This window comes from Schistocerca gregaria, chromosome 3 (genome assembly GCF_023897955.1).
Source record: "Schistocerca gregaria isolate iqSchGreg1 chromosome 3, iqSchGreg1.2, whole genome shotgun sequence".
NCBI lineage: Eukaryota > Metazoa > Arthropoda > Insecta > Orthoptera > Acrididae > Schistocerca > Schistocerca gregaria.
Genome location: NC_064922.1, coordinates 652,113,656 through 652,140,449, shown reverse-complemented (window position 1 = coordinate 652,140,449; position 26,794 = coordinate 652,113,656). Strand labels below are relative to the sequence as shown.

General features: G+C 42.0%; 1 protein-coding gene across 5 annotated transcripts in view; it reads left to right on the top strand.

Annotated features, from left to right (window-relative positions):
• The window catches only part of LOC126356100 (glycerol-3-phosphate acyltransferase 1, mitochondrial), a 387,533-nt gene that overhangs the window by 111,320 nt on the left and 249,419 nt on the right, over positions 1–26,794 (top strand). Inside the window, exon 1 of one of the 5 annotated variants that reach the window (XM_050006797.1) lies at positions 23,948–24,117. The exons of the other annotated variants lie outside the window; for them this stretch is intronic. The gene's annotated coding sequence lies outside the window, so the exon portion shown is untranslated. Of the gene's footprint in view, positions 1–23,947; positions 24,118–26,794 lie in introns of those variants that run through there. 5 annotated transcript variants of the gene reach the window in all.

The following is a 26,794-nucleotide window of genomic DNA, read 5'->3' as shown; positions in this document are numbered from 1 at the left end:
CACAGTGTCCCATTGTCACGTGAAGATCATGATCGGGAAATTAGGATAATCCGGCTTATAGCGTATTCTAAAGTCTACGAAACAGACTTATTCATACAATTAACAGAAATGTGTTGCAGAAAATGAATATAGAGCGTAATAATGTGAGCATCTTTGCGTCATCTAGTACATCAACACGTAAGGAGCTTATAGTGGTAGTAAATATGGTAGGGTACCCTATTATGGTAAGCGTCTGGTCTGTAAGAATGTAGTTCCGGCCTATTTTGTTCCAAAAGGTAATGGACTAAAGTTTAGACATAGGGAGGAAATAAAACGGGATAATTTTAAGTCACCAAGTCTGTATTGCATCAGTGCCATGATTGTGATCCAGATATATAGGCCAGACTAGAAAAAACTTCGAAGTCCGTTTTAGGGAACATAGTACCAACTCGGACTCAAGGGCAGCTTTAAGCGTCCATATACATGAAACAAGCCATTCGATTACTAGCGTCGATTCAAATTTGCAGGTGTTGTACTACGAAAATGAGTGTATTATACTCTACATTTTAGAGGAGATTGAAATTTATCGGCCACCAAGAAAAGTTCCTCGGAAGTACTCTTAACGCGCAGACCGAGCTGCGCCATAGAAGTCTGGTGTCCAGTTCTGGTTGTCCAGGTAGATAATAGTTAGCCCAGCTAATAGGGCATCCCATAGGACAATGTTATTTGTTTTTTGGGGTTTAGTGAGACGTGGTTAAAAAAGTTCATATTATTTGCTAGGCCTTTTTTTTTCAGGGGTGTATTAACTGTATTTTTAAGATTTTAACCACAAATCCTTTAATAAAGAAATTCCTAATGACCATGTAACATGTAAAGCCAGACCCCCACCTTTATTGTCATTGAAGCAACAGTTCGGTCCCAGACTCTCGCTAGCGCCATCTCGCGCACGTTGCTCGTAATACCGATCCGTCAGTACCGACACTGGTTACGCTGGTGTCTTACACACTTCTGTGATGTCTACGGCATAGTGCGGCATGATCCAGTCAGTTTAATCGTAGACAACCGCTTTTAGCGCGCTGTTGGTTTAACCTTGACGAGGAACGATGCGATGTGGCTCTTTGTGTTTACTTTGCCCACGCCATGATTGTTTTAAAAAATAAAGAAACCTGTGAGTACTCAGCTCTTATTGATATATGAGCTCTGTGGTAGGACACATATATTTTTAAAACCATTGTAATTCTTTCAACGTAATGTAATGTTTCAATTTCTTGTACAGATCGCCTAAATCTGCATCTCCACTGATACAAAACCGGTCGTGACATTTTATTAAAAGTATTTTAACAGCCAGTGCGGAAGATTTTATTCACTCACTACTTTCTTCCAAGAGTTGATACCTCGAAGGTCGATGAAAGGGTCTGAATAAAGCTCAATTTTAATCCAAATTAACATCTTATTTTTATCGTATCTATATGATAAAAATACTCGTTTTGATTGTAGCCTAACTAGGGAATATGTGGAGGTAATACATTTTCACTGGCGCTACCCGTATTATATATTATAGTTCTTCAGGAATATGGATTTCAAAAAAATGGCTCTGAGCACTATGGGACTTAACATCTGAGGTCATCAGTCCCCTAGAACTTAGAACTACTTAAACCTAACTAACCTAAGGACATCACACACCTCCATGCCCGAGGCAGGATTCGAACCTGCGACCGTAGCAGTCGCACGGTTCCGGAGTGCGCGCCTAGAACCGCGAGACCACCGCGGCCGGCGAATATGGATTACGCCAAGCAGGTCACCATAATTCAGAAATCTTAATACACGGTGGGGATATTGCTTTCAGATGCATGCAGGCGTTTTTTGTACCACTGTACAAATTTTTAAGTTGTTACCTTCTGTATTAGAGCGGCTGTTTGTCGCTGGCTTTGACATAGACCGTTAACCTTCCGTGCATTAAGCTTGCCGTAGGGTAAAGTTGGGGCTGGCGGAAACAACGTAAGAAAATGTGTAGTATCATCTCGTTGAAGTTGGCAGTAGTATGAGTCAGATAGCTGCGTTGTGGTGTACACGAGTGAGTGTGCTAAGTATCGGTTGAAATATCCTATTCAGAATCTCCTTCTGGCTTTTAAACTTACGGAGGTAAGCAATATATGCTGTGTAGGCCATTACCTTGTTCAGAGTATTTGTTTGGGAGATAAGGATTTTTTGTATTTCAGTGAATTCACCCAGGTTCTACCGCAGCGTTGTGACGGGCTCCCGCTTACCTGCGCATGCCTGTATGAAGAAATGCTTTGTTGGTGCCATCTGTTGGACGTCTACAAACACCAACTGGGGGAGGGCTGTTGCACATTTGTTCGTGGGGGAAAAACGGACACATTATTTTTTTCTTAATAAAATAGTTATGGCAGTCTTGCTAATACCTCTAACTGGCAACCAATTTTAATTTTAATAACTGTCAGTAGTTGTGATCGTGGTTTAATTACGAAATGGTCCGCAGTCGTAAAAGGACGACAGATAGATGCTCTTGGACAGAAAAGAATATGCTCTTAGCCGTGAAAGCTTTTAAGATGACGGCATACCGCTCGCCACAACAGCTGCAATTTTGTCGGTTCCACGCAATTCGTTAAGAAGGTGGGTTATTATAGCAGGCACACATTGAAAAATTCGGGCACCATACAATTTTTTCCCAAAGTACAGAACTGCAGTTGGTGGGACACCGTCTGAAACTAGACTCCAATGAAAAAGCGTTATCGTATACAGGCCTACGTAGTTTGGCATGTCGTTATGCATTTGCAAATGAGTTAAAACAACATTTAATAATGACTTACAAGTGGCAAGTTAGGACTGGATTCGAGGCTTTCTTAGTCGGCGCAAGAATCTTGTATATCAAATTGCGAAGGTCTTTCACATGCTCGAGCCAAAGGAATGAGGAAAGAGAAGCTTGTCGTGTTTTACAAAAAATTTACAGATATTGTTGGATGAACTGAGCTTGTGGGTAAAATCTTCAAACATTTACAACTGTAACGTGATAGGCTTAGAGCACATTTACAAACCAAAAAAAGTTACATCGCAGTATGATAAGAGAGGCATTATTAGCCGAACTAAGTGTGAAAACGGTGAAACAGTGAGTATAATGGCTTGTGTTTCTGATGCCGGTCAGTATGCTCCTCCTTTACTTGTTGTGAAAGGGGTATGATACAATGATAAACTTGGTAAGCCTACTGGCACGAAAGTATAATGTGAATCCTCGTACGCCTGTTTTGAATGGCCATAGCTCACAGTGTCCAGCATTTCGAACTCCGAAGAAGCCTGTAGCCAACAGTGTGCATCTGTTGTGGTTGCCCCCACGCAGTACTCATTGGCCACAGCGAAAGACATTTTACAGCGATGGCTGCAGGGTATACGCCAGAGGAAATCCAGGGAAAGCCATTAACAAAGTGACATTTTGAGCTATTTTTGCTGAAGCGTGGAACCGTGCAGCTCCAGTCAGGAACGCTGTAAATGACTTCAATGATTGATCCATTCAATCCAAATCGCTAACCTGAGCAAGTGTTTGCTCCCGGGTTGGGTTGGGTTGGGTTGGGTTGGGGAAGGAGACCAGACAGCGAGGTCATCGGTCTCATCGGATCAGGGAAGGATGGGGAAGGAAGTCGGCCGTGCACTTTCAAAGGAACCACCCCGGCATTTGCCTGGAGCGATTTAGGGAAATCACGGAAAACCTAAATCAGGATGGCCAGACACGGGATTGAACCGTCATCCTCCCGAATGCGAGTCCAGTGTTTGCTCCCGCAGCTGTGCATGAAGTCCCCACTAATTCCACAGCACCAAATCCTGATAATCAAACATCAGACGCACAAGTGACAACTGTACCAGGAAATAATCGAGTGGCACAGCCAATAAAACAGGTCACCAAAGACACGGCGAATGGAAGTAGTAGTTTCAAGGCTCAGTCTTGTGCCAGAAACAAACAGAAGGTGGAAACATCATTTATTTTTACAGATTATACTTTCATTGCTAATTTAAAAGAGAAAAAGACCAGGGCGGCAACAAGAACGTAGCGAAAAATACAAAATGTGATACCCATAAGAATGACGTGCGTATTGTGTGTACAAAATTTTTCATAATTGGATGCAATGTCTGGGTTGTTCTTTCTGGATCCATGGCGTTTGTGTGTTTCAAATGGAAATGATCTGTGCTGAGTTTGCCAGAATTGTTCCAATGATTAGAGTTATTAGTGCACCATACATTTATTTCAATATTGCTGGGCAGAAATTAAATTTTAAAAAACAATCAACTTTTATTGTTTCGATCTAAGGTATGAGCTTGTTAATGATATCAGATAAAAATTTGTAATTTGTGTTTTAATAGTTATTTTAAAAAATCCCCTTAGATTTAGTTTGCCCCACCATTACGCTACAGCTTGTATGTCTAGGGAAAACCGACATTCAGACAGCCGAGTTTTAGATACTGCTTCTTGATATCAAGGGGGAGCACATAGAGTAGCAACGTATCTACATTCTTTTTAGTTCGACTACGATTTGACAACAAGATCACCTGTGAACTCCCAGTGCAGTAATTTAGCCGTTCCCCACAAGTTGATGCAACTTTTGTGAATATAGGCAGACTACACTTCACTCATGAAGCTGTGGGTTAAAAGCCAACTGAGTATCATCCTTTACTCTCATACACCGCTGCCCACGAAAAAGTGGAGCACGTACAAGGGGAGGAGGAAACGAAATAACCTTCACAGTTTGGGAGAGAATATGTTGTTCTTTAGTGATTACAAAATCGAGTCCTGTTTACAAAGAACTTGGCAGTATGACGTTGCACGCGCTCTAGGCTGGATGCTTGCACTGATGCCGCTGGAAAGGATGTAATAAAGCCGCTGTATCGGCTCCTGAGACAAGGTGGCTCACAATAGTTGGAACTGGCTAATTATACGCTCTATACTGGCACTGGGCCTGAGTTGATTTGTCACAGAGAATTGGTACTCTCATTTGTCTCATTTACATGCTCTCTCATAGAGTGTACATGTTCGAAGTTTCATTGACATCTGACCATGTCTTCTAGGTGCTACACTATTTTTTGTTAAACAGTATAATTTAAACGATTTAAGACATTCCCCTTCACACACCTTAAACATTAACACTATACCAAAAGAATATGTTCTTATCAGCTGAATATGCGACATGTCCCTCATTGCAGGTCGTTTACGAAGTCAGCGCTAGCTTGCAACGGCTTCCTGGTAGCGGCAACTCGCACCAGCATGTCGTTGTAGTTGGGCAGTGTTAACGGAATTCCAAAGAGTTCTTCCATTCGCTGCTAGATGGCAGTGGTATCGTTTTCACAGGACCATGAGGCTTAAATTCATTATAGTTCAGACAGTTCTCACGAAATATTTATAAATTACATGTACAAACGATTATATGTACAAATCTTTCCCCTGAATAATTCTATCTGTGTATGAAAACCGTATCTTAGTTCCTGAAATTAGCTCGGAAATACACACAGAAATAGCACCGATGGACTTCAGTTTATATATGTCTGGATAGATAAATAGAAGTAATATCGTGGTCGCATATGACTTTTCGGGTGACTAAACAACTTCAGTGTTGCAATTAACGTGGATTCCCCAATCACAGTCGTGTAAAACACAGCTAGCATTGTTCGTTCAGGAGACGACAGGAAGCGAAGCTCAGGTTTGTACCATATTCCTTGACTTCCAGAAAGCAATCGGTACAGTTGCGCATTGTAGTATAGTAAACAGAAGACGCAGATATGGGGTAAATGAGCAGACCGAAGAGTTCCCAGCAGTAGAGAGGGCGAGAGAACCGTCGCAGTCTGTCGCTATTAATCGGGAAATTCTGTCTCACAGACGACACAGCTGTGAGAAGGGGGTGACGTTGTTAGAAACATATCACTAAACGCAGAGACTTTAATGTTATCAGGGCCTGTTCAAAGATCGCCTGTTGACATAAATAAATGTTATGGATTGCAGATAAAAAGAAGAAAATATCTGGAGTTTAACTGTGCGTTTGGCGACCAGTTACTAGAATTATTCACCTCCTTAAAGTATCCACGACTGTGTGTCCGGAGTGAGATGGATCGACCACGTAACCGTGGAAAGACGGATACCAGTCTCAGGTTTATTCTAAGAATGCTAAGGAAGTGAAGTTCACACACAGAAGAGGTCGCTTACAAAATCGTCCACCAACTAGTACTTCAGTATTATTTTCAACCATAATGGCTATGTTTGTAAACCGTGACTGTGTGGTATAATTATTTATTTGTAATTTCTATTACCAGTCACATTTTTATTTTTTCTATGACAGTTGATCGCTTACGCTTTTATCGCCTTGTAGCTTCACTTGCATCATTGGTGTTATGGCGGAGCTGTTGAGTAACGTTACACCATTGCACTTGGTATTTTGTCACTGTTTTCCAACGTAATTCAGTGCACAAATTGTTTCGACATACATGTAAACATTATGCACTTAATACAAGATGGCGGACTTGTAGCATTTGAATCAGTATCGATTATCGAGATTTTGTATCGATATTTGTGGTACTGACAGATGTGTAGTCGTTTATTTACATTGACACATCTTGAATCAATAGAGTTAGAACTGGCTTAAGACTCTTCAACAATTTTGAGTTTTTGAATTCGGTTATATCATTAAGAACGTTATCTCCATGCTTTGTATTAGGGATTGTTCCTCGGTGTGCGGCCTTTACGAAGGTGAGCTGAGAGAGAGAGAGAGAGAGAGAGAGAGAGAGAGAGAGAGAGAGAGAGAAAAGACGTAAAGAAGAACTGGACGTATTGACACAATTTTGTACAGTCAGTGTGGAAGTGTCACAGAGATGCTCAACAAAGTACTATTAGCGACTGTACTAGAGATGCGTTGTGCATTGTGAAGATCTTTACAAAGCAAATTCCGAGAGCCCACGTTCCAAAACGACTCGGTGGATATACTACTTCCTCCAACACATTTCTGGTATAATAATCGCTTCGTTAAAATTGGCCCATACAGAGGCCTACCGACAGTCTTTCTCCCTGCGACTGGAGTGGTGAGGCCGAAAATGCTACTGGTATCGGAAGTTACTTTTCTTACGGAAAGAAGGTGGCAGTACTGAATACTGATGCATACGAAATTACAGGTAATACATTATCAAATAACGAGGAACAATCCATAACACAAAGCATGGAGATAACATTCTTAATGAGATAACCGAATTCAAAAACGTCGAACAGTCTTAATCCGACTTTGTTCAGGTTGGGAATAAATGTTCTCATTTGAAGACTCTGTTTCAAAGTGAAGATGTTTCCAGTGACGACATTTTGTGTTCAATAGAGGAAGAATTAAATCTACAGAGGTAGGTGTTAGTCCTGTTAAGAATATATGGTCAGTGAAGTTGAGTCACAAGCTCTGTGCACCAAGAAAGTGCAGAGAAATTACTAAAGCTATGGATGAATACACTACAGCAAAACTGACCATACTCGCCAAAGTAGAAATTCCATCTTCAGAAGACAATGAACCAAAGCACTCTTGCACCTCTTGCCAGGAATTTTTCATGAATATCAATTGAGCTGTCAAATATTGTGCATCCTTCAGTGAAGAGATGCAAGTTTTAACCATTATTCCAGAGATATTTTAAAAGAAATCAATTTTGAACCACGTTCCATCAGTATCAAAGTACATGGTAGACAAATCAAGAAATGTTAGGTCTGTAAAAGGAGTCTTTGGAAGACCAGATCCCTGTTATGGTCATCCCGTAGAAGCAGCTCAAGTTCAGATAGTTCAGCCATTTTATCTGGAAGTTAAATGGGACTGTTCTCGCCAGAGTGCTAATAAAAAAGACACTATGACTGTAACAGTTGAAGGTCAAAAAGTTGTGAAAGTGAAGAGGTACATGACTCGCAGTATTAAAGAAACGTGCGATTTTTAAGTACAACTATACTGCTTCACATATTGGAAGATCAAAATATTATGCACTACTACCTAAGTTGGTAGTCCCACACCCACCTAGAGATGTCTGCTTCGGTGTGTACTGCGCTAATTTTGAACTTTGTATGGTAACTTTGAAGAACTTACTGTAGCACGTGACAAATGACACCTTGCTTGGGCGTGTGAAATCATTAGTAGTCTGTGGCGTGTAGCGGGTGACTCGTTTGTTTCATAATGTGATGACTGCCCTGGAAAGGGAGGACTGTCTTTAGAGACTCTTGGCCTGGAAGGCGTAGCAGATAACCCTGCAGAAATTACATATGTGACATGGGAGGAAAATAAACTAATAGAGAAAACTGTTGCCTTTGACAATTTCATTGATGAACTTGGTAAATGGTCAGTGAAAGCACTAACACACCAGCATCTGAAGAAATTGCAACAACAACAACACATTGCAGAAGTGAAAGAGTGTGTACAGGCTGAAGAACTTTGTTTGGCGCTTGACTGTGATTTTGCTGAGAACTGGTCTGTAATTCTCCCACAAGAAGTACAAGGGTATCATTGGAGTAATGACCCGGTTTCAATTTTTACAGGAGTGACGTATTTTCAAAATAAGACCATAAGTGTTGCAGTTATGTGATGACACTGGAAATCACTCAGCACATGTATTGCTAGCAATGCACAAAATTCTTCAACTGCAAACAGGAACAGAGTAGATCATTATTTCTTCTGATGGTGCTCCAAGTCATTTTAAAAACCGTTACCAGCTATTTGAATTGAGTAAGTTGTTTGTGTCAACTGAGTGGGTATGCATTGCTACTGGTCACGGGAAGGGACGTTGTGATGGTGTAGGAGTCCTGCTGAAGCACCGTGCTACAAAACATAATCTTTCCAGAGCAAAAACTGCTGCGATTCAGAATGCTGAGGATTTTACGAGAGTCGTGAAATATCACAAATTCACAGCCCTCATTCTTTTGTCCAAAGAGGAAACGGAAGAATTCCGTAAGAAAAAAATGCTATAAAAAAAAACTACTCCTGTGAACGGAATTCAGAATACACAATTTAGGACTCAAAAGTATTGGGCGATCTCCTGTTGCACGCACTTCAAAGAGAAAGAAAGAAGAAATTTCGTTCGTTCGACCAACACATCAGAAACAGCAGAATAATAATCAGATTCACAACCTGAGAAGGGGGATGGGGTTGGGTTGATTTGGGGGAGGAGACCAAACAGCGAGGTCATTGGTCTCATCGGATTGGGGAAGAGTAGGGAAGGAAGTCGGCCGTGCCTTTTTAAAGGAACCATCCCGCCATTTGCCTGGAGCCATTTAGGGAAATCACGGAAAACCTGAATCAGGATGGTCGGACTAGGCATTGAACCGTCATCCTCCCGAATGCAAATCCAATGTGATAACCACTGCGCCACCTCGCTGGGTTGAAGAGAAGGGGTGAGGGACGTTTGTGGCGTGTGTGTATGACTGTGACTAGTGGATTGCAGAGATTATAGACACCAGTTATAAGTTAAACGAAATAGTCGCGAACTTCGACCAGTTGCTACAGACAGGTTTCCAGCTGAAGGACAGCAAGAACGCTATCACTGCTCACTTCCTGTTACTATGTATTGAAGATTGTAAGTGCATCAGTTCCTATAGGTTCAACACAAGAGCATCATTCTGTATCAAAGGAAGATACTGAAGCAGTGGAACACATTTTTAGTTCATTGACTAGCTAATTTCAGGATAAAATAGAGTGCATAGAAGTTGTATAAATTGAAACATTTAAGAATGAGATTTTCACTCTGCAGCGGAGTGTGCGCTGATATGAAACTCCTTGCAGATTAAAACTGTGTGCCAGACCGAGACTCGAACTCGGGACCGTTGCCCTTCGCGGGGATGTGCTCTACCAACTGAGCTACCCACGCACGATACACGCCCCGTTCTCACAGCAGGTACTGGCAGAAGTAAAGCTGCGAGGACGGGGCGTGAGTCTTGCTTGGGTAGCTCAGTTGGTAGAGCACTTGCCCGCGAAAAGCAAAGGTCCAGAGTTCGAGTCTCGAGCTGCCACACTGTTTTGAAACATTTTAGTCTGTGGACTCATCACATACATTTTGAAACCATTTAATAAGCTTGAAAAATGAGTCTATTACTGACCCTTCAAAACTAAAATTATGTTAAATAAGGCTAGGTTTTGAATTTTATGAGCCTGTTATGTGGTAATAAAACAGGTTTTATGTATGGAAAAAAAATTCAATTCTTTATATAAAGCTTGTTCAACCTAAAAGTGGAAGCTCTCCTTTTTCATGGAATGTAGAACTATATGGTACTAATCAACAGAAAAAAATCAAAATTTTGTGGATTGACGTATTCGGAAAAAAAAATTCCATAACTTATAATAAAGTTCAGAACGATATAATAAAAGAACTTTGACAAATAAGTGCAAATGGAGGATTTCTTTGTAATCATAACCCAATTGTCTTTCAAATAAAAAAAATTAGTACTGTTTCAGAGATAGAGCATTTTAAATTTTTTTCCTAAATTCGCTTCTTCAAAACGGATATGCGCAGTGTCAACTTGGGAGAGCTGTATCTCGGAACAGGAATTTTTTTTTGAGAAAACAAAAAAAAATAGGTGCTCCTTACTTAGCCCTTCATTTTAAGATATGCTAAATTCAGTAACATCCGAGACTGTGATGATAAGATTTTTTCCTAGCTTGCCTGAATTGATATGGACTATGCCTAAAAGAATACACTAGAACTTTCGTCAGATCAGTGTAGTCATTTATATTATCCTGTCTACATTTGTCACAAGTGTAATGTGTAACCTGTGCAGCACTATATATATTAGATATATAGAAAACAATAATTATCGCGACATACAGCAGATGTGAGAATCAGCGAATTTTTGCATGTCCATAATCATTTTCTTCAGTATGTCTGTTGCAAAACAAACTTGGTTTATATTCATAAGTGGTTCTCGGTCGTTACAGAATTTCGCGGCGAACCATGCTTATCGAAGCATAGCACCGAATACTGGTACAGATAACTCCCAAAAGTCGTAGTACCGGTAGCTAGATTCGATCCAGAGACCTCCGCATAATGAAACTAAGTGCTTACTCGCTTGGCTACAGATTCGTTGCATATTAGCGACCACACAAAGCACAAAGGCGCGCCTAAAATTTTCAAACACGATTTTCTCGAAAGCGGTTCAGAGCTACGTCTTCCTACTTAACGTGTTGAAGTCCTAGTCGTGCCCCATACAGCCCTCAATAGGAATGAAATCGATGCTCGTACGGTACCCTTGTAAGCAGGAAGTCTGAAATTACCCCTCTACCATACTCGGATCATTCAGAGGCTTTGAGTATGATGTAGATTATATTTCCAGAGACAGGTGAAATAACTTGAAGGTCTGATTAAGTGTTGCTCATCGAGGAAATATATACAGCAAAACCGTTCTTCTGTGTTATTTTTTGACGCTACCTGATCAACATATACTGTTTTTTTCTAATTATTTATTGTTTCGTAAAAACCGTGCATCCTGATACTTAGGATTGTAACTGCTACTGAAATTAAACATTTAAAAATACGTAATGGAGGAAAGAGAGAGTAAAATATAAGTAACTTGAGAGGGGCGGGAGTGAGAAGCAGCAAAAGATAAAACAAATAATTATTAGATAACGAAGAAAGAAAAAAATCAACCTAAATTGCTCAGTTTTCTATTTTACGTGCATAATGTTGATGATATCTCATATACGCGGTGTTTCCGTAAGAGCGAGCAAAACAGGATGCTGCACTGAAAAATTTGATGTAGGGAACCTGGGGTCGGAGAAGCTAGCTTAAGGAGATGATAGGAATAAAATCACATTACTGTGTACTTTTTTTATTTAGATTAGTTACAGTTAACTGCAAATACCATCATAGACACAATGGACGTACCATTTGTACTGTACCGTACAGTACGTGCTGAAACTGACGGCTATCAACCTCAATGCAAGCATGACATCGGCGAGCAAGGCTCTGATACACCCTGACAAATATCCCCGGTTTGTTTCGAACCACATCACAGGCAGCTACAATTCTGGTAGTTCATTCCATCTCCGTATCCACTGCTATCTCACAAACAACTGACTTTAGATATCCCCATAGGAAGTAATCAAGCGGATTCAGAGCAGGTAAACTGGCAGGCCATGGTACAAGATTGAGGTGGTTGCGGTCATCCACATTGAAGTGAGGCGGTGCACCGTCGTATTGTATCCACATCCTCTTACGAACAGCCGAGGTTACTTTCTCCAACAACTCAGGCAGAACTCTTTGCCCGAACGCAAAGTACATGTGACCATTCAGACGGCCAGGTAAAAAATGTGGCTCGTACTCCTTGTTTCCTTGCAGGAAATAAAAAATGCGCATGCAAATAAACAGAACAGTACGTGTAAAAGTGTACGCGTGTTGTAAATATGCTGGAAAACAGTAATACTAGACGAAGCGGTAGACAAGTTTACTTCCGGATCTCCGTAAGTTGCCTTCTCCGATCCCAGGTTCCCTACCTCAAATTGTTCAGTGGAACATCCTATATGTCCTGTTAATTTTTTGCTCGCTTTTACAGAAACACCCTGTTTATCGTATTCCGTAATTTGGTGGCAAGAAAGTCATAGTTTCCTAGCTTTAGGAACCTGACACTTAAGCCTGTGATATCTTTCACTTAAGCTTGAGGTATCTTTCACTGTGGCTGATACCTATATTAAATGATGGGACCTCGAGTTTTGCACGTATAAAATTTTCTAAACGTAAATGAAATTATACTACGAGCTTGATAGCAGAACATTCCCGGTATCTCAAATATTCCGTCATACAGCAGAAACTGGCCTTCGCAGAAAGTTTCTAATGGAGAAAGCTAGTGAACAGATACTTTACTTCGCATACGACTACTCCTAGTTTACAAAACGATCTAAAATTTACGAAAACAAAAAGATCCATTGTAACTCAACGCAAAAAGAAACTGAAGAAAGCAGCCGATGTATCTTAATCAAATTGCCTGTACGTCTCGCCGACAAGAAACCTGTGTCGTTTGGTATCGTATACACGCAACATTAACAACGATACACACATTACGCAGGAACAGCTAATGGAGACCAAAGAACTACAAAATGGAAGTTAACTAACAGCTCCGCAAGTGCACGCACAATGGGGCGTGCGATGCTATCTCGTTTCCTATTTTATTTGTAAATATGTATTTTCGTGTACGTATTTTCGTGTTGTTTCGTCAGCTGTAAGAAAACCTTGCTGATAACTTACATGGTAGGAAACAGGCGATATCGGAATTAATCAACGTTTGGAACAGGTGCGGTAACGTTTCTGAATGATAAACATACATGTTAAACAATAGGAGTATTTTTGTTATCACTGTACAAAATTACCCCGGAAATCCACCCGGCCAGAAGTAATAAGACGGATTGTGACCTATGTGATATAGTTAAATGTGCATGAAGCTCTTGATCTTAAGACTACACAATCCCCTTTCCTACAGAAAAGAAATTGGCCGTTATAAGTGTGGTGCAGCCCTCTTAATCTGTGTCAGAAGAATCGTCTGATAAGTGCGCAAAACAACAGCTTCATGAGTGTGTGAATGACGTAAAGTTTATCTTTCTAGTGATATTTATTGTTTTTGTAAAATTAATAGAAGAAAAGCTGTCAGCAGTCCCAAATATCGGTGTGACAGATCATCACCGCTTCTCATGGGATAACGATAGTATCAAAAACATATCCTTTCTATCCTTTCCCGACGGAACTTAACCAAGGAACGCTGTGATAGAGTGCTACTTTCGAATTGTTACAGCGCGAGGCTGTTCATCTACAATAAGAATGATAGTATTAGTCTATTTCATATACCATTGTCATTGATCCGAGCCATTATCAGATACTGACGAACTGACATTTTCGTAGTTTACCATTTAATGCAGTGATTGGAGTGTTCATTGACAATACTGTATGAGTATCTTACAGTCACACAGAAAGGAGGAATAACTGATGTGCTGAGGACTCCATTTTAGTCGACTTTGTTCATTCACTGTCGCAGACATACTTCCCAACAGAGCTGTCTCATCTCCAAAATTTAATGTCTTCATTTACACATGCGGAAACGTCAAAAAGCACGATGAGCGTGAGGATGAAATCACACGTCATCCCTACGTTCATAATCTTCGATTATGATTGTGTCATTGTAATCTGCACTGGAAAAACAATTAGAGACCGTTAGCCTCCGCTAATAACTATCAGCTAGTTCTAACAATCATCCGTTGCCTTGAATAATGTCACATAGAAGAAGGTGTAATTAGATGAATGGCGAACCTTAACTTCACTTAACGAAGGTTTATTCAGCACTTGCACATACAAGAGTGGGGAGCGAACTGCCTCCGGCCAGAACACATACAGTATATGTTCGCTCCCCACTGTATCATAACCACTACACCACGATGCTACTAAGGTTCGTCTGCGACATCACTCCCTCCTTAAGAGAACAGCGCCTCCGTGTTACGTCCTCCTAGTCCAGGAACTAGTTATCGGTCCTGCGTACTCCGGCTCCTGATGACTGATTCTCGCCCTGGCGGTGATCTTCTTAGAACTTCTTTTGCCGCTACGCTCTACGTCAGCTTTCCGCTTGTTGCCTGTCGTTGGAGCTTAGAATTTACCCTGGGTTGCAGGATCCTTATAGGGCTTCGTTCGAAGGACGTGGACCATATCTCTGATCTTGTGTCGGGCGCGAAATCTTCAACTTCATAAGTAAAATCAGACAACTGTCTTACAACCTTATAAGGTCCAAAGTAGCGCCGGAGGAGCTTCTCACAGAGACCAACGTTCCGAACAGAAGTGAAGATCCAGACGAGGTCACCAGGCTGGTACATAACAGGGCGGTGGCTCGCGTCATACCTTCGGCGATCGTTTTCTTGAGCCTGCAGCGTGCGGAGTCGATCTAACTGCCGAGCTTCCTCAGCTCTGGTTAACACCAGGCTGATGTAGTCGTCGTTCACGTCATCAGGATGTAACGGAAACACAGTGTCCATCGTCGTCGTCGCCTTACGCCCACGCACCAGGAAAAATGGCGTAAATCCTGTGGTGTCTTGTCCGGCGGTGTTGTAGGCAGACGTCACGAAAGGTAGCACCTCACCCCAGTTGCTCTGCTCAACATTGACGAGCATTGATGGCGTGTCGGCCAAGGTCTTATTAAGACGTTCAGTAAGCCCGTTAGCTTGCGGATGGTAGGCAGTCGTCATGTGATGAGAATTGTTGCACCGACGGTTTATCTCTGTCACAAATCCGTAATTAACGACCTTGGAACGCCGTGTTTTAATACAGTGTCTTCCACGATGAATTTTGCTACCTTGGATGTTTCGGCTGTTTTTACGGATTTTGTAATGGCATAGCTTGTCAGATAAACAGTGCAAACAATAATCCAGCTATTTCCACTAGCGGACGTTGGAATCGTCCGAGGAGGTCAATCCTAACATGCTGGAGCGGCGTTTCGGCTGGTGGAATTGGTGTAAGTCGGCCAGGTGGTTTCTGAGGAACTGCCTTTCTCCTCTGGCACTCTCGACAGTACGACACATAGTGACGGACACTCCTAAATAAACCTGGCCAGAAAAATCTCTTGCGGCTTCTATCGTAAGTCTTAATAAATCCTAAATGTCCGGCCTCAGGTGTGTCATCGAACTTCTGTAGAACATCTAAGCGCATGTGTTTAGGAATCACTGGTAGCCACCTCTTTCCGAGCGGATCAAAGTTTTTCTTGCAAAGTAATCCATTAACTACCTTAATTTGTCCTTTTACATCCTCTGACCGATTTAAGGCAAGCATAATTTGACATCTTGGCGCCCTTCTTCTGCTCAGCAGAGAAATCCTGGATTGCAGCGAGACAGTCGCTATCTTCATCAAAGTCTTGATGGGTCTTGCACAGGGTTTCTTGAGAGATAGTAGGCATCTTGGTGTTATCTTCCACTTCTGTACACTGTGGTAATGTCAAGTTCTTGAAGACGTAGTGTCCACTTGGCGAGTCGTCCTGTTGGATCCTTAAGACCTGTCAACCAACAGAGTGAATCATGGTCTGTGTAACAACTGTGAATGGCCTTCCATAGAGATACTGTCGAAACTTACACATGACCCGGATCACAGCAAGAGATTCTCTTTCTGAAGTTGAGTAGTTTCTCTCGGCTTTTGTAAGTGTCCTAGAAGCATAGGCTATAACCTTCTCTTTTCCATCCCAAATTTGCACCAGAACAGCACCGATTCCATACCTGCTGGCATCTGTGTATAGGTCTGTAGGTGCTCTCTCATTATACAGACCAAGTACAGGTCAGTCGCCAGAGTTTTTCGCAGCACATCGAAAGAATCTTGTTGAGCACCACCCCAGATTAATTTAGCATCAGCTTTTAACAACTCTTGGAGTGTCTTGGCTTTGATTTAAAAAAAAGTCTTTGATAGAACGACGGTAATAAGAACATAATCCGAGGAAGCTTCTCACATCCCTAATACTTTTAGGCATAGAAAATTCCATTACAGATCTCACCTTTTCTGGGACTGGTCGCACACCTTCGTTTGACACAAGGTGTCCAAGTATTTAATTTCTTTTGCTCCAAAGAGACACTTTCTTGGATTAAATTTCAGTCAGCCTTTTTGTAGACACTTAGAAAGGCCTTCAGTCTTTTTATATGTTCATCAAACATCTCTGAGAACAGTATAATGTCATCTAAATAACAAAGACACATCGTCCACTTCAGGTGCCTTAGAAGATTATCCATCATCCGTTCAAAAGTTGCTGGTGCATTACATAAACCAAACGGCATTACCATAAACTCGTACAGGCCCTCAGGGGTGACGAATGCAGTTTTCTCACGAGCAGCCTCATGTACTTCGATTTGCCAGTATCCCGAGTACATGTTCATGGTTGGGAAAAAAAAAAAAAAAAACTTAGCCCTTCAGACAATCTAGTGTATTGTCAATTTGTGGACGAGGGTAAACGTTATTTTTAGTTATCGTATTAAGATTCCTGTAAGCAACATAAAAACGCCAACTGCCATCCTTCTTCCTGACGAGGACCACCGGTGACGACCATGGGCTCTGCAAAGGCTGATGATGTCATTCTTCATAATTTTCTCTACCTTGTCGCGAATTATTCGACGTTCTGTTGATGACACATGGTATGCTCTCTGGCTTATTGGTTGATGGTCTCCAGTGCTAATCCGGTGTTTCACCGTCGATTTGTCTAATTTGCTCTTCACCTGTGGATTGAAGCATTCAGAGAACTCTTGAAAAATGGCAAGTAGCTTCTTCTGTTGTTCGTTAGTGAGATCTGGTGATAGTCGAGCTAGAAGATCTTGTCTCGTATTGGTAGCGCTAATTTCGCCCATAGACTCGGCATGGGAGGTTTCTATGACACTCAACTGTTCTTCAATTAAAGGTTCAGCATTTGCTACGCACATGCGTCTTGGAAGGATCTGCGGTTCTTAGCGACAGTTCTACATCTACATCCATACTCCGCAAGCCACCTGACGGTGTGTGGCATTCACCAAATCCGTTCTTAAACGAGACGACAGAGGCAGGGATGACTAAGTTATTCTCCAGTGGTAATCTTCTCGTACATTCCACTACAAGACCCTTGGGTTGATGCTTAGCATGACACGTGACGGTTACCTTTATAGGGCTGACTGCAGGAATGTTCACTTCATCCAGTACACATAGTCTCCACACACTCGAATGCGCATCTTCCTGTCCGCAGCATCTCATCTCGTCTAGCATAATCTTTGAGTGACCACAATCTATAATTGCCCCAGATGCTTTCAAAAAGTCCCATCCGATAATGACGCCATGACTACACTGTTGTAAGAGGATGCATTCTAAGGGCTGTGTAGGGCCACTTATACCAACATGGATGGTACATATTCCTGTATGTTTTACATACTTCCCACTAGCCACCTTCAGCAGAGATGTTTTGCTGTCGACGAATACGGTTTTGTGCAACTGGCGGCGGTACTTCTCCGAAATGACTGAATACGATGCTCCAGAGTCCGCAAGAGCTTGGGCTGGTCGGCCATCCATGAGGAAATTGACGGTGGAGGATTTTTCTCGTCGGCGGCCTCACCTCCAAGGAAGGTCACACCCTTTAGTTTTCCAGGTTGCGGCGGCTAGGTGATCGGCTGGATCTTCTAAACTGCGATAGACACATTGATCGGCGTGTTGGGGAGCGTCGTGTCCAGCGGCTAGCTAGCTACGTCGTCCTGCACCCACGTGTTCTTGTTCATCTTCGTCGTCTCGCGGAGTTGGCGTCGGCTAAGATCGATCTGCTGTCTTCTGGCGGGCGTCATCAAATATAACGCACCACATGTCCCGGTCGACCACAGTGGAAACATACTGGTTGGTTATCCTGGGTCCTCCAGACGTCATTCTTCTTTGGTGCCCAAGCAGGTTCCTCATGAGGCATTGTAGGAACGTAACTCCGCCAGGGTCTCGACTTTTTCACCGTTTTAAAGGGAAGTGAAGGACGAGAGACTGGGTTCAATGTCTGCTCCACTTCCTCCCATATGACTTTTTGAAGCTTCTCGGTTTTTTGCTCGCCATGCAATCCAAGTGCTTTCTCAACTTCCTCTCCCAGTATCTGACGAACACTTGTGATATCAGTTGCTTCCTCCATCACAGACATCGATACGACGTTTGGAAGCCGTTCAAACTTCTTGCTTGTAATTGTTTTTTGATTCATTGTCTCGATATACTGGCACCGTTTTATAAAGTCGTCTGCTGTCGAAACCTCCTTCAAGAGTAGGACTTGATACATGTCTTCAGCAACACCGTTCATGAGATGTACAACCTTATTTTTCTCCATATATACTAGGATCCACTATTTTACACAGCCAAGACGACTTGAAAGTAGGATGCTGTAGTTTCTCCTGGATGCTGTGCCCGGCACAGCCTGGCACGCCTGTCGTTGTGTGTCGCCAAAATACTTGTGCAGTACCGCCTGGAATATTTCGCAGCCTATGAACTTCTCGTTGTTCTCATACCATTGATTGACAGTGCCCTCCAAGTAGAAAAATACGTTAGCCAAATACACAGTGTCATACAATTTGTTAAATTTGGCTATACGCTCATATACCTTCAGCCACTTGTTTGGATCTTGGCCATCGTCACCAGAGAATTGGATCTTGGCCATCGTCACCAGAGAACCCGGAAGGATGTCTCATGTGGTGGCACAGAGTTGCTGTCATCGTAACGTCCTCTTCTTCTTCTGTCTCCGGTAGACTGCGCTCTGTTGAATATGGCTCGAAATCGGGTTTCTCGCCACGTAAACGGCGGCTCTGTCGTTGCCTGATGGAAGCCACTGTGTCGTCAATAATGTACGCTGTCACAAGTTCCAATACCCGGCACCTCCACCAGAATAATGTCACGTAGAAGAAGATGTAATTTGATGAATGACGAACACTAACTTCACTTAACGAAGGTTGATTCAGCACTTCCACATACAAGAGCACGGAACGAACTGCCTCCGGCCAGAACACATACATTATATATACAGCTACAGAACATATAACACTGCAACTGTTTTACGTAGCTTATGTAATCAAATACCAAATTTGATTTATTACCTACTATGTCCCAACAGAACAAATAGTCCTGTTTCCTGAAAGTTTGGCCATACCTTTTTGTAACACCCTGTATAAAGCAGAAGCTACAGGCAGTGAAACCACCTACGTCAAGTCTGCTTTTAAATCACACTATACCCACCGCATACATACTGCTTTTCTAAACCTTAATGTAATTCAACACTGATGCAACTTAAGACATATAACGCAACGTGACTGGTAATAAACTGCCTTGTTTGATAGTCTCTTGATCCTGTATTATAAGTAATGGCCGAGTACTGTGTATCGGTGGCTTTGTGGCAATTTGAGAGAGCCCTTCTGTGAACAAAACATACTCATTTTCCCTTTCCCTATTTTAGTCCACCGAGCTCCACTTTATGCAAAATTTGTTGTAATAGATTTAGCGGTAGGTCACTCTCTGTTTCCAGGGGATATGTAAATTAATTTCAGATCATCTTGTCTAATGCTGAAAATAAATTGAGACGAAACAATTATTTAAGACAGACAATACGAATAGAGTGCCGCCAGACAAAAAATATCTTGCCTTGTGGACATAATTAGACCATCGTTAGTGTATTCTACCTCCTTTCAAAACAGCCAAAGTATCCGAACACCCCTTCCCGTCGGAGGTTCGAGTCCTCTCTCGGGCGTGTGTGTGTGTGTGTGGTTCTTAGCATAAGTTAGTTTAAGTAGTGTGTAAGTCTAGGGACCGATGACCTCAGCAGTTTGGTCCCTCAGCAATTCACACACATTTGAACATTTTATCCGAACACCCCTATGTAATCCGGAATTGGCCACTAGATGTCACAGTGGCGAGGAGTATTGTGTTGTTAGTAAGACGCTTTAACAGCAGAATGATTCGGTCAGGAGAGGTTAGTGACATCAGACGTGGACTATTCAGTAGATGTTACCTACGTTACAAATCCATCACGAACATTTCAGTCCATTTGAACCTTACCAAGTCGACTGTTGGTGATGTGACAGTGAAGTGGAAAACCGAAGGAACAATGACAGCTAAACGGAGACCAGGCAGAACTCGTTTACTGACTGACAAGGTGGTTGCAAAATATCGCCTGTACTCAGCGGAGGGAATCACTCGTGGTTTCCAAAGTGGTTACCAGCAGTCCGGCTAGCACAACGACTGTGCGCAGAATTAAGAAGAATGGGGTACAGTGATTGAGCAGCTCTTCGTAACTCACATATTTCTGTAGTCAGTGCTAACCGTCGCATGAGGTGGTGTAAAGAGGAACAGTGGATGACTAGAAACGAGTGATTTGGAGGGATGGATCATGCTGTACCCTGTGGCAATCCAATGGAGGGGTTTGGGTGTGACGATTGCCTGGAGAATGTTACGTGCCATTATGTGTAGTACCAAAAGTAAAGTAGTAATAGGTGGTGTAACGGTATGAGGACTTTTCATTTCTCGAGAGTAGGGTGTGGTCTGCTTACGACACTTCATAAACCGCCATATGCAGAAGGATATGAGCACATTTTACAGTACTTTGTACTGCGTACACTGGGGTAATACGTCGTTGAAGACGATAATTGATTGCATCAGCATGACAGTAATCCCTGCCATAAAGAGCATCTGTGAGGCAGTGGTTTGTGAAGAATAACATTCCTTAAATGATCTGTGAAGTCCAGAGTGCCGTCCTAGAACACCTTTGGGATGAGTTAGTGTGTCCATTTCGCTCCAGACCCCAGTATCCAACATCACTACCTTCCAGATAGTTATGATCAGATTGTGAGACAGAGGAGGAGGTGGTTAGATGAGCTGAAGACTTACGGTGAACCGCCATGACAAACTCGTGTACGTGATTGACTTACGGAAGGTGGTGCCATTAACGGACGACAACACCAGCTGCAACGTGTCTATACAGGAACGTTTCAGAAGACCTGCAGAAAAGTTTTAAATACAGTATTCATAAATAGTTGTCGAATGTCATGCAGCTAAATAGCTTTTCAATATGAACTTTGATGTAAAATACAGTACTTCAGCAAAATGACATCTTTGTACGTATAAGTTTAGTAATGTTTTTTTTTAAAAAAATTAACGCTACAGCTATGCAAGACGCTTTAGTGGAAGACAAAAGCAAGGCACCTGATCAATCTGTTACAGATAATTATATAGAGGAAATTTCTGAACGATTTGAGTTCATAGAATGTCACACAAGAAAAATACACTTTTTTCACTCGTTTTAAAATATATTTTGGATAGAAGTGAGTAGAAGACAGTAAGCTAAGAGTAAGCAAATGGGAAAACTCTTACATCCAGCATATGCATTAGATTGGTTGGTCATTAACCGTGGGTGGCAGCACTAGCAGTGGAGAATATATAAAGCGTGTCGAGTGAACGCGAAAAATAGTGCAGCCGTTCTGTCGGCCGCAGTGGCGAGCGGTTCTTGGCGCTTAAGTCCGGAACAGCGCGACTGCTACGGTCGCAGGTACGAATCATGCCTCGGGCAGGTTACAATCCATAAAATTGTGACTCCGAATACGTGTAGAACTTCACTAGATACTTCATGTGCAGCTAAATCCTTCTGTACAGAAATAAATTCTTTCATACTTAATTTCTGTATTCTGATTTTCTCAGTGGAAGTGAGCGTACGGCATTGTGGGCCGGGAGTTCCCCATTCGCGGAAGTTCGGCCGCCGAAGGCAAGTACTTATTGCATTCGACACCACAATGGGCAACTTGCGCGTCGGAGATGGGGATGAAAATGATGAAAACGCAACACTCAGTCCCTGAGCGGAGAAAATCTCTTGCCCCAGCCGGGAATCGAACCCGGGCCCCTTGGCGTGGCATTTCGCCGCTCTGACCAATCAGCTAACGGGGGCGGACATTTTCCCAGTGTTTATAGGTTTTGGATTTAAGTATATGCACCTTTTCATTGTCTCTCTTTGTATTTCGATATACTTGATATAAATTATAAGCGAGCTGTTCGTCTAAAGATATGCCAGCCCAAGATGGCTAACTAGCGGTTTACAGCACTACCTACTGTATAACAATAGATGTTTCTCAAAAAATGTTCAAATGTGTCTGAAATCTTATGGGACTTAACTGCTAAGGTCATCAGTGCCTAAGCTTACACACTACTTAACCTATATTATCCTAAGGACAAATACACCGATGCCCCAGGGAGGACTCGAACCTCCGCCGGGACCAGCCGCACTGTCCATGACTGCAGCGCCTAAGATCGCTCGGCTAATCCCGCGCGGCAGCTGTTTGTCGCTATCGCTTGCAGTCGATAATTACATCGTAGTATTCCTGACAGATTAAAAGTACTTTCCAGTCCGGGATGCGAACCCAAAAACTTGCATCGTTCCTAGCGACTGAATAATCCAGCAGGGCTCATAACTCGTGATAGAATTGATGTTGAGAGGACAGGTCGTCAGTGTGCCCGGACAACTGAAACGGTAAAAGTATTGTCCGTCAAGGACAATGTTCGAGGTTCGGGTCCTGGTCCGGCACACTATTTTAATCTATAAGGAAAATTCTGCTGCAAAATGGTACACAAAGAGCGGCACGCTCCGTTATGAGTTCGTTTAATAACTGCGAAAACGTTAGGATCGTATAGTAAGAGCTAGTATGTTCAGAAAATACTCAACAAATTCCAGATACTTTCTGAGAAGAAGTGAGTCACATATTAGACCTCTTCCTGCACAAGAAAATCAGAGAAATTAGAGCTGATAAATAGGTTTATTGACAGTAGTTCTTCTCACGCACCATTCGCGAGTGGAGCAAGCAAGTGAGGAATGATAGTGGTAACAGAAATACTCTCCACCACACAACAAAAGATGGTATGCGGAGTATAGGTATTTTTGTAGAAGTTTCGGAAAATAATACATCCTGCTGTAAGGCAGATACTTCAGTGTAGATCGTGAGCGTAGGTGGTCATGATCTTGAAGGAGTTAGTTTCGGTACTATACATTTTGTCGCAGCTCTTGTGGACAAAAAATTGCAAATTAATATGTGCGCGTCCTAGATGAAATATAACGTGCTTAAACGCCATCCGAAAGGAAAGAAATAATAAAAGCAAACATGTTGCTAATCACCCAGTCTTGATCTGAATCAAGAGATCGCATTATAGAGAACATATTTGTACCCTTAACGCAAAACATATTTATTCGATGCACTTGTGCTGTTTCACACTTAGAAACCTTTAATTTGAGACGGAAGTATTTCAGAGCTTCGTGTTTGTTCTGCAAATTACGCCATACCCACAATTTTCGGACGCGATTACATTGCTACCCATGACGTGCTGAGCACAAGTAACCAAGCAAGATCTCATCGCATCAATTCGAGCTCATTCAGAGAAGTTTCTTCCCATCGCACTTGCAGCTTCTTTGTGCTGTTGGCAGTACTGGTATGGCACACTCGCCAACTACGCAGTTGCCGTGTCGCCGTCTTTTATGACATCTGCTTACAGTATGTCGAGCGTCACATTGTTCGTGGCACGGCAGTCGGTTCAGTTTCACTAACTTGGTTCCTGCACGTGGTAGAGCTGCAGCTGTTGTGATAAGAGAGGCGTGTAATGACACTTTTTTCTTGTTTACTTGCACTGCCGAACCAAGTAAGTAACGATCCACGAAAGTGGAAATCTCTTAGAGGTGCAGGATTTACATTGAGATTTGTTTGATGCTGACTGTCATTCAGAGACTGTAATGAACAGACGCATCACAGGCGCTGCTGCCAGACTTCCATCCGTAATGCAGTCATGCTTTTTGTTTTAAGTGTGTTCGTGTGACAGTGTCCTCATTTTTTATTGTAGTCAATTTGTTAATATGCGAAGTGCAGCCTGTCCATTTGTTCGCAGAACCGTAGCATTCGTCGAAGTACTGTCAAATCCTTGGATGACATACGAAATGAACGCGAAGCAGGTCTTTTCGTTACCCATATCTTCTGAAGAACACGATACTTAAATGCTTACTCATTTTGTTGATCCACGAAGGGAAAAATCATCTTCCCGGGAATGCATTCATCTGTAATTTGGTCATGAGGTTGAATAAAACTCTTGTCAGTACGAAACTGCACATACTGGCTGTAACTTGAGTTACAATCGCTTGGATTACGGCTTCCTGGGCGGCGTCGAAGACTCTAATGATCGGACGTTATTAATGCGTGCTTCTTACGCTTGAAAGGGGATTCTCGAGGGAGAGTTTGATAAATAATGAGAGTCTTGGGTTTCCTAACTTGAGATATGCGAGATAGCGGCATATAAATATTGCATAATGGGAGACAAGATAACTGTAGAACTGCATATCACCATGATTCAAGGCCAGATGTTTCTTGAGAAATGTAAGAATCCTACGGTATCTACAGAAATCAGCATAAAATATCTTTAGAAGTTACTGCTTTACTACCCCTTTAGTTATAACTGGTTATTATACGGAGAACTGACCACTCGCTGGAAAGCTTTTTAATATAGTGTGTACTTTTCTCGGATGCCGCCAGAGGTCACAATGTGATCAGAGGTGGTAGGCGCGATACCGTCATTTAACCACTGGGGTGAAACACATTTTTCGTTTCTAAATATCAATCTTGAATTTACATAGTCATTGGCCAAATAATAAAATGGTTAAACTCTATTTGTAAATTATTTTCAAATGAGGTTCGAGAATTATTTAAGGCCATAGACTGTGTCGGTCATTACTTTGCTATTTGAGAAGTTCTGATTTCATAGAATACATGTCTGAGCACATTGTTTTAGAACAGCTATGCAAACAGGCACAATAAATTGTACTTGTAAACCTCAAACAGACCAGAACACTATGAATGGTGAGTCATTGCAGTGTGCTTTCCACAAAGTGCGATCCTGCCGTTCTCTTGTAAACCCTAATGTTCCTTCCTCTCATTTGTGTTCTGGTTTTCGTTTAATGTTCTGCCGTTTCATTTGAACCAGGAGACAGAATTAGTTCTTTCTAAAATCTACAGTTATTGATGTCAGCCGAACAGTGAAGCACCAACAAGAAAGATAAAATTAATGTTGTTATGAAAATTATTAACTTACCTATACAAATTGGTCTGATTTAATCTTGGAACGAACGCACAAAAGTGTAGTGCTGTAAAAATGTAACATCTTCGTCTAAGGTGTAGTACTGACAAGAAGAACCATCCAGGATACAATATTTTAGGCATACAAGTTGACTGAAACTTGAACTATAAGAGCTATATTTAACCATAATGACAAATGTCAACTTTCTTTAAATTTTCATTCAGTGGTATCCCAGAATACATTTTAGGTGTAATAATCCGTTAGATAATAAAGTATTAAATGTACACCTAATTTCAATCAGTGAAAATATTATCAGCAGTCTTACATTACATTTAGTGACTAAATTTGGACTCGGCACTGTGCATTCAGTTTCAGTGACCGTAGCCTTGATGTATATAGATCAGATGTAATCCTAACCTAATCATATGAGGTAATCAGTGCTTAGAAGGGAAATCAGCTAAACAATTTCCGCTTAATCAAAAAGAGATAATGACAGGAGTGAAGCCGTGGGTACGATCCGTGAGACGTGTTGGAATATTTCCATCTGTAAAAGAATTTTCGCGAGAGGTAGGGTTTCAGGTTCGAGTTCCAGTCCACCAGACCATTAAGATTCCGCCAGGAAGTTCAAAACCAACAGGCATTCAGCTGTTGCGTCAGAGATTCATTACCGGTCACTTTTACAACTTGTACTCCTCAGGCGCAGTTAACGTAGTTCCCATTAGTTCACTTTAATAACCTTGACTAATTAATGTTCACGACACAATCATTTACAGTTCAAATCAACTTCTATAAATGAAACCCCACGCGGTGTTACATAATATTTCCACATAGTTCGCTGACACGGCAGGAGACGCCTCCACCATAAACTAATCGCAAACCATTAATCGTATGTGCACGACAGTGCCCAAAAGTGAAATGCATGCGAGAATCTTATTAAAGTACTAACAAGAAAAATCCACTGTCTTCCGAGACAAAGGAGGGCACACCTAAGATAATATAATTGTGCCAATGACATAGTAGTCTTACAACTGATTAAATTCCTTCTCAGCAATCCTTTCCAGTTCTGTTTAAACTAATTTTCACGAATAGAACTTTAAGTGGAAAAGAAAATTGTTTCCACTTTCTAGCTCGCCGGCCGCGGTGGTCTCGTGGTTCTAGGCGCGCAGTCTGGAACCGTGCGACTGCTCCGGTCGCAGGTTCGAATCCTGCCTCGGGCATGGATGTGTGTGATGTCCTTAGGTTAGTTAGGTTTAAG